Below are 9,553 nucleotides of genomic sequence, written 5' to 3' on the forward strand. Positions count from 1 at the left end.
GAATCAATCCACCTCATAGAGGGCCTTCCCCTCCTGCGCTGTCCCTCCACCCTCCCAAGCATAATGTCCCTCTCCAAGGACCAGTCCCTCCTTACAACATAACCGAAATATGTCAGACGAAGCCTCAGAATCCTTGCCTCCCAGGAGCCACTCGATTTAACTCTCTCCAGGATGAACCTGTTTGTTTTCTTAGCAGTCAATGGTACATTCAATACTCTTCTCCAGCATCACAGCTCAAAGACATCAATTCTCCTTCTATCCTCCCTAGTCACTGTCCAACTCTCTAACACATAACAAGTGATTGCAAAGACCATGGCCTTTATCAGATGCACCTAGTCTCCAGAGAGAAACCATTGCTCTTCAGTACTTTGGAGACGTCTCTAACAGCAGACTTTCCCATTTCAATAAGCCTTTTAATTTCCTGGATGCTGTTGCCAAGAGTGTTGACTGTGGAGCCAAGCAACCTAAAGCTGTGAACAATCTCAATCTTCACCATCCATCCTGATGCTACCAATTTTTTTTTCTGATGCTACCAATTGATCCAAGTGGTGAGACTCTTTGTGGTGAGAAGGTGTCTAAGTAAAAATATTCTCCAAAGAAAATATACAAATAGCCAATAAGCACACCTTATCATCAGGAAAATACAAATCAAAACCTGAATATACCTTTTCTATCTAGTGGTTGTTGTTGTTAGGTGCCATCAAGTTGAGTATGACTCATAGCAACCCTATGAACAAAAGATTTGAACCCTGTTCTATCCTGTGCCATCCTCATACTTCCTGACACACAAGAGCCCATTGCAGCAGTGTATCAATCCACCTGGTTAAGGGTCTTCCTCTCCTTTGTTGACCCTCCCATCATCATGTCCTTCTCCAAGAAATAGTACCTCCTAGCAACATGTCCACAATATGTGAGACAAAGCCTCATCATTCTTGCCTCCAAAGAGCACTTTTGCTGCACCCTCTCCAAAATGTATCTGTTCATTCTCTTGGCCGTCCATGGGATGTTCAGGGATCTTCTCCAACACCACAGCTCAAAGGTGTCAATTCTTCTGTCATTCTCATTCATTGTCCAGCTCTCAGATAACCAATATCAGTGGGAATATGGAGAAATCAGTACCTTTATATAATGCTTTTGGGAATGTGAAACAATGCAGTCACTTTTGAAAACAGGCAGCTTCAAATAAATTGAAATGTAACATCATTTGAGCCAGCAATTCTAGTGACAGCTTCTATATTTTAACACATGTTATATATTACAAATTTTTACCAACTGTGCCCTCCACGAAGGATATAAAATATGTTTACAAAAATACTTGAGGGGAAATTGAAGTTTGGGGAAAAACATCACATCACTCATGCATTGTTTGTGTAAAAATATGGTCTATACCCAGTACAAATGAAAATGAATCTCCATTAAAAAAAATTGAGAATTCTAATTTGTATAGTAGCTTTATTAAGAATAGTTTAAAATAACTCAAATGTCTATCAATTAATGAATGGTTAAAATACGGTTTCATAAATTGTTTATTCATAGAAAGGAAAGCACTACTGATACACATTATTGCATGGATAAAAATATAGGGTGGATGTAGTCAGTTGCAAAAGAACTGTATTTGTACCATTCCTCTGGACTAGACAAACAGATGAAGACAGAAAGATTAGCGATTACTATAGTGAGGTTGCCAATTGGGTAATAGAGGGATTACAGTTAAATATTACAGGATTTCATCTTTTGTTTTGATTTTTTAAATGGTTTTCATTTGAGTGAAAAAACAACTCATACTGGTTCTTCATATATTCATAGACATTTGTTTTATAACATTAATTATCATTTATTAATTAAAATCATTTTCCAATGTCTAATCAGCCTTCATTGAGTATTGCCTTTCCCTTCACTCAAGATACCAATTTATTAAATTTTACTCTCCTTCTTTTCCCTTCCCATCCCTGTTAATTGCCAAAATTGATTGTCTCTATACACAAACATTTCCTTAGTGTTTTATGATAGAGACTTAATACCTTAATTGTCCTTTTGTGATTGACATATTTTACTCAGTAGAATTTTCTTTCGATTCATCCACGTTGTACAGTATTTCACAAATTCTTACACTGTGTCTTATAAAATTATCAACCATTGATCTATGGCCACTTCACTGGATTTTTTCCCAATTTTTTCACCTCTCCTTCCACCCACCAAACTCTGGGACTCCATGATTTCTCTCCTTCCCCTCTGTTAGTCCCCTTGCCTCTTCCCTCTTTGGATATGTGTACATATCTTACTAGTTATCCTTATGTTTTAACAATAACGGTCTTATGCAGTATTTGTCCTTACAAGCCTGTTAGTTCTCTCAGTATGATGCTCTCCAGCCTCTCCCATGTTATATACTATTTTTCAAAATAATTTCTCTCGAATGTTGCATTGTATTGTATGAATATACTACAATTTTTTAATCCAGTCGTTTTTTAATGGACATTTGTGCTGTTTCCACATTCTTGCTGCTATGAATAACGCTACTGTGAATATTGGTGTATAAATATCCATTTGTGTCTCAGGTCTGTTTTCCTTGGGATGTTTTCCTAACAGTGGAATAGCTGTGTCATATGGAATCTCTATGTTCTGCTTTTTGAGGTAAACCCCATCTGCCTTCCAGATTATTTGTACTATTTTACAATCCCATCAACGGTGTATGAGAGTTCCAATCTTTCTACATCCTCTCCAACATTTATTGCTTGCTGTCCTGTAAAACTTTTTCACTGCTACTGGAATGAGATGTAATCTCATTGTGGTTTTGATTTATATCTCTTTTATTGACAGTGATTTTGAGCATTTCTTCATATGTCTGCTGGTTATCCAAATGACTTTCTTTGTAAAAAGCTTTTCCATATCTTTTGCCCATTTTGTAATTGGGCTCTCAGGTTTTTTTCTTGTGGAGGCCCTGTAGTATTATGTAAAGTTTTGTTATGAGACGATTGTCTGAGATGGATTTATCAAATGTATTTTTTTTTGAGGTGAGAAATACATTCTCAAATCAGTTGTAATGATGGTTGCACAGTTCTAAGAGTACACTAAAAACCATTGATCTGTACATTCTAAATGGGTAGACTGCACAAAAGGTAAATTATATCTCACTAGCAATGCTGCAAATAAGTAAATAGTAAACACAGAACAATGCTAGCTATAAGATCTAAGATTAATGAATTAGAAAGTATAAGGCCTTTAAAAAACCTGCAAATGTTTTTTATAAATATAAAACACCAAATAAATTTTAAATATAGTATTTTTGTCATGGATTAAATTGTGTCCCCCAAATATGTGTTAAATTCCTGGCACTTGTACTTATACATGTGATCCTATTTGAAAACTAGGTTTTTCTTTTGTTAAGTTGTTAATGCCATTGAAATGATGTAAGCGGAAAGTGGTCCCAAATCTCATTACTCCTGATTTACAAAGTGGGCAGAACAGATACAGAGCCACATATAAAGAGGAAGACAGATTTCATATGAGAATTGTTTACACGTCAAGGAACACCAAGAGTCAAAGAACACACTACTAACAAAGAAGGGAATCACAGGAACTAGATTTGCACTGTTAACCTCCAGTACCATGAGAAAATAGTTTTAAAGCTACTCACTTGTGATACTTGTGTTACAGCAGTACTAGGTAACCAACACAATATTATAAATAACATGTTAATCAAAAGAACACCCAATGTCACAAAGACACCAAGTTTATCTATAAGTACAATCCAATCTTAAACAAGTTCTCAACCAGTTCTATAAAGAAACCAATAAGTGGTCCTAAAATTCCTAAGAAAGAATTAAAGGCCAACAAAACAAAAGTTGCCAAGTACAGCAATCTTAGTGAAATACCTATTTTAGCAAAAAATTTATACTAAGGTGTTATCTTGCATGACATCAAAAAAACAACCTAATACGTAGTTACATAGGGAAAGCATGCGTAACCGCTACCTAAACAATTCTACCTTAACAGCTCACTTGCATGAAAATCAACAGATTAGAAAGAAAAGGGGCAAAAAAGTAAAGGAAGTAGAACTTTAACAAGATCCAGTTTAAGCAGACACAGAAAAAGAAGTGAATCATAGTTGTTGTGCAGTTTTATTGGTTTTTTGTTTTGTTTTGCTTTGCTTTTTAACGTGATCTTTTTCACTCCGGGTTTGTAATTTTCCTGAAATGAATAATCAGTTGCAATCTACTCATGGATTAGTTGGCATGCTATTTGCATAAGTGGTTTACAAGGACTAATTGTTTTAAGAACCCTCGCCCTTTTACACAGATTAACTAGGGAGATGTGGCCTAGATTGTTGACCTTACTAGAACTGGTTGGAGACTACCCAGTGAATAATAAAAGCTCTAGAACTCAGAAGCACAGAAGGAGCTTCCAGATTCAAATATCCTAAGACCTGTAACACTAAATGCCATCTATAACATTAATCACAGGTTCACTAATCTGAAACAAGACCAAGAGACCAAGAGAGACAAGTGGCAAGAAGTAGAGCTAAGCAAGAAAAAACTGTGGGTCATATGAGAAGCAAGAACCATTAGTCCAGCAGACGAGAGCAAAGAGCAAACTGGTCCATGGAGTAAAGCTGAAGATTGTCAAAGCAAGTGTGAACCTTTCAGCAGGTGGTCATATAGTTGTACCTATCTAATTTTTGCCTAAAGAGTTTAAAAAAGAATTTAAGTCAACACACAATCAGCCATTTTGTGCATTATAATTGATGTTGGAGAACAGAATGTGTGGGGGTGATTATCTGGGGAAAATCCCAATAAAGTTTATAAATTTCTTTCAAAATAAAAAAGTTATTATAATGGTAGCTTAACCTGGCAATGACGAAGAGTAATTCTATAGCTACTGAATGAGAGCTAAACAAGGACAGGAAGTCATACTCAACCAAGAGATGTTGCAGAGAAAGACAGAATGAACATAATCATTATGTATCCATCCTGACCTTGAAGATGCATCTACTGAGAAAGACACCTACTAACTCCTGGTCCAGTTTGTCAATCAAGTGACACTCAAAAGGTCATTAATAAATTGGGGCAAGTGACAAGTTCCTCTTCTAAATAAAAGTAGATTCTAGACCACCCCTACCTACATGGTAGAGGGCACTAGCTAGCCTCATATCTGTACCTGTTATTTACTATCTGCTATTGTGTTCTACTTATCTTCTAGAAATAATAATGTTTTACAGCGTCAACATTGTGCAAGTGTTTTGTGTGTACTCCCTAATCTAATCAGAGAGTAGTTTTAATCCCAAAATAAACCACTTCTTATAATTTTGAAGCAAAAAGTTCAATAGTAGACAAAGAAGAACAACAGCTTTCACTAGCTCGCCAATATTACTGTTCTTAGGGCAAGCAAACCCCCATCCAAGTTGTCACTGAGTCAATTCCATCACACAGTGACTCCATGTGTGTCACTCCACAAATCATATTCCATGTGAATCACAGAAGAACTGTGCTCTGTAGGGTTTTCAAATACAGATATTTTGGAAGGTTCCCAGGCCTGTGTTCTAAGGTACCTCCATTGTACTGGAACCTCTCACCTTTCCATTAGCAGTTGGCAAGTTATTTATACTACTCAGGAATGCCAGTGTAATGGCCTATCAGCCTAAAGCTGCATCACTTCTGAGGGTTCCACAGCATTACAGCATAGGATGATTCTTGTCCCTAATGGAACTGATTTGGAAGAATAAAACATTAGAATATGGGCAATACACAAATTTGAAGAACCTGGGAATAGAAAATAGTAGTATATGCTAGCATTCTACTCTTAGCAACATTATTCTTAACTTCCATTACTCTTCGCCATTGTTTTCATTATAACTGCAATGAAAACATCCACTCAAAACTCATTTCTATTTTGACCGCCGCTCTTAGCTTCATTAATGTGTGCTTCTTGGAACTAAGAAATGACAGAAAAGAGAGTGTTCCAGGTCACACTGCTCCAAAGGAAACTGGGCTTATTTATCTAAGGGCAATGTGCACTTTGGCTCTTATCCAAAGACTCACCCATTTTGTTTTGTTTTTAAACTTTACCAAGGAACCTCAAGTCAAGGAAATTTTCCCAGTCTGCTAAGTAGATGTGTAAGATAAACACAATTTGGGGAACATTTTCCAGAGAATGAATAGAAAATGAAATCTGTGAGAGCCGGAACTCATCAGGACTACCTCATTTTTCCAGGTCTCACAAGTTTTTTGCCTTCAATAGAGTGTAGTCATCCCATTTTCTACTGCTCTCTATTAGTGTAAAATATTTTCATTTTCCTTCTCTGACAGGTTTCTGACATACAGAGTTTCCAAAAATGGGCTTTGCAAACTTTATTCTATAATGATAAGCTGACATTATACAAAAGACAATTCCTGACCTGAATTTTTATATTCCTATTGCTCTGGGAGTTTTGGTGGCCTAGTGGAAAAGTGTGCTGCAATCCCAAAAGCACATGGTTCAAGGCCACCAGCTGCTCTGTGGGAGAAGGATGGGCAATCTCCTCCTGTGCGATTAATTGCCTCTGAAAACCCACTGAAGGGTCAGCTATAGGTTGGTTCTGACTTGACAGTACACAACAAAATTGATCTGGAAGTTAGCCTTTCTTTCACTTGAATCATTCCCAATATTTTCTAACCAATAACTGTCTACATGGTAGTTTTTGGGCCTTATATCGCCATTAAAATGTTTTGTTTTGCTTTAGTTTTTATTAATTTTAATAAACGTTTACAGACTTTGGGTTTCCATTCATTCATTGTTGCACTTTTCTCCCTGCCCACCCCCTCCCCCCATTCATTCTTCTTGAAAAGAAAAACTCTTTCATTGCTATGCAATCCCTCCTTGCAAGTCCACTCCATTATATAGCCTTCACTCTGGACTTCTGTAATTACAAGAATACCCATTCATATATCCCTTTTAAACAGTTCTCTTCCTCATCTGTTTCAATGCAATATACAACATTCGTCCCCTCCTTTTCTGTCTTCCCTCAACTCTGATGTCAGTCCCGTTTTACAACAGTGGCCCTATGCAATATTTGCCTTTTTGTGACTTGAGATATTTCACTCAGCATAATGTTCTCCAGGGTCATCCATTTTGCATATTTCATTACTTCTTTGTTTTTCAATGCTACATAGCATTTCATTGTATGAATATACCAGAGCTGCTCGATCCATTCATTTGTAGATGGGCACTTGGGTTGTTTCCAACTCTTTGCTATTGTGAACAAAGCAGCAATAAACATGGGAGTGCATATATCTGCTTAGGTGGCAGTTATGGTTTCTTTAGGGTGAATTCCCTGTAGTGGAATTGCTGGGTCAAATGGTATTTCTATTTACAACTTTTCGAGAAAGTGCCATACAGCCTTCCGTAGCGATTACACCATTTTACACTCCAGCAGTGAATAAAAGTTCCGGTTTCTCCACAACCTCGCCCCACTTGATGTTTGCTGTTCTGGTAAATTTTGTTGTTCTTACTGGGGTGAGATGATATCTCATAGTTGTTTTGATTTGCATCTCTCTTAGAGCTAGGGATTTTGAACATTTCTTAATGTGTTTGTTTGCCATCTGAATGTCTTCCTTTGTGAAGTGTCTGTTCATATCCTATGCCTATTTTTCAATTGGGTTATTTACTTTTATCTTGTTGTGGTGCTTGAGTATTTTATAAATCCTAGATATAAGTCTCTTTTCAGACATGTAATTTCCAAATATTTTTTCCCAATCTGTGGCTTCCCTTTTTTGGAGAATTTTTTGCATGTGCATAGGGATTTAATTCTTAGAAGGTCCCCTTTCCTGGCTGTAGATTTTCCAGAATGCTTGGAAGACTGTTTACGTTGTGAATTAGGACTTCTAGAGTTCTTCCAAGCTTTTTTTTAATGAAGTTTATAGTCCTTGGTTTTAGTCCTAAATGCCCTGATGGTGCTAGGATGGAGCTTTGGTTGTCTAGTGGGTAAATAGTTGCATTGCCAACCTAAAGGCAGCTGCAAAATAAAGACTGATAGAGGTACATGGTTTGAATCCACCAGATCCTCTCCTGGAGAAGGAGGGGCAATCTCCTCCTGTACCAGTCAGATCCGATTTGATGGTACACACACAAATAATAATTAACAAAAATTTAAAAAAAGACTGATAATCTGGCCCGTCCCTGTGGGACCTGTCCCAGGGCGGCAGGTGGTGGGCTGCAGGCAGCGGGTCTTGCTATTTCTTTTTCTTACATGGGGCCTTTTGTATAGATGGCCTGCTATGAGGAAGTACCTGTGATGGGCTTAGAGGAATTCAAGCAGACTGTAGAGCAGCACAATGGCAAGACCATTTTCACCTACTTTACGGGTTCTAAGTACACGGAAGGGAAAAGCTGGTGCCCTATGTGCAAGCTGACCCAATCATTCAAGTGGGCCTGAAGCATATTAATGAAGGATATATTTTCATCTACTGCCAAGTAGGAGAAAAACCTTACTGGAAAGATCCCAACAATGACTTCAGAAAAAAGCTGAAAGTAACCACAGTGCCTACACTACTTAAAAATGAAATATCTCAAAAACTGGTGGAATCTGAGTGTTTTCAGGCCAGCCTTGTGGAGATGATGTTCTCTGAAGACTAAGATTTAATAATGACAATGGTATCTTAATCTTGCTCTAGAAACTGTATTTATTAAATAAACAATGGTGGGGGGAGGGGGAAAGACTGACAATCCCCTCCCAAATGATTGAAAGCCTCTGAAAACCTACTGGAGGGTCAGCTATGAGTTGTTATCAGTTCAACAGCAACGAGCTTGAGAGCTTTGATGATGCAGGGAGCTCTGGTGGCATAGTTCATAGGAAATTGTGCTGTTAACCCAAAGACCACACCTCTCTGGCAGAGTTCTAATCCACTAGAAGCTTGGAAGCTCCTAAAGAGAAAGATGGACAATTTCCTGTCACACACTATAGAGCCTTGGAAACCAAATGGAGAGTCAGCTGTTCTGATTCCAAAGCAATGAGTTGCAATTTGTTTATTCTTTAGTATATGTATGTGTGTGTGTATGTGTGTGTTATTGTTATTAAGTGTTGTTGAGTCTTAGATGACTCATAGCGACCCTATGAATGAAAGACCTGAACACTTATATAACTTTCATCATTTCTCCAAGTTCATAGATTTTCTAGAGGCATGCTATTTTGGAAGTGGATGCCACTCCTGCTTCTAAGCTTGTTTTCATTAGGGAGCTCCAACAAACACTGTCCACCATGGGTCACCATTATCACATTTGCCACATCACTGTCACAGTGTTTAGCATCACAATAACCATGAGTTACCTCGGTACAGCAAATGGACAGACCAGTGCTATATCACTTAGAAAAAGGTTTGACCAGAAACAATGAAAGCTAGGTCTGAGGGCTATATCTATCTAAGAAGTTCCCTCAGATTCTTCCTTGGAAATTGTTTCATATCAAAAGGCATGAGATTCAAATAACTAAACTCATTGCAGTGAACTTGAAACCATAGCTGAGTATCCAGTATGTTTTGGGAGGCTCTAATTATGGCCTAGTGGCAAGAAGCTGTGCTGCAAT

At 37.7% G+C, this 9,553-nt stretch overlaps 1 pseudogene; it reads left to right on the forward strand.

The window, feature by feature from the left end:
* The first annotated feature begins 8,239 nt into the window (after nt 1–8,239).
* On the forward strand, nt 8,240–8,607 carry LOC102855860 (annotated as a pseudogene).
* The last annotated feature ends 946 nt before the right edge of the window (nt 8,608–9,553 follow it).

This window comes from Elephantulus edwardii, unplaced genomic scaffold, assembly GCF_000299155.1.
Source record: "Elephantulus edwardii isolate Elephantulus edwardi_28Jun2011 unplaced genomic scaffold, EleEdw1.0 scaffold00225, whole genome shotgun sequence".
Classification (NCBI taxonomy): domain Eukaryota; kingdom Metazoa; phylum Chordata; class Mammalia; order Macroscelidea; family Macroscelididae; genus Elephantulus; species Elephantulus edwardii.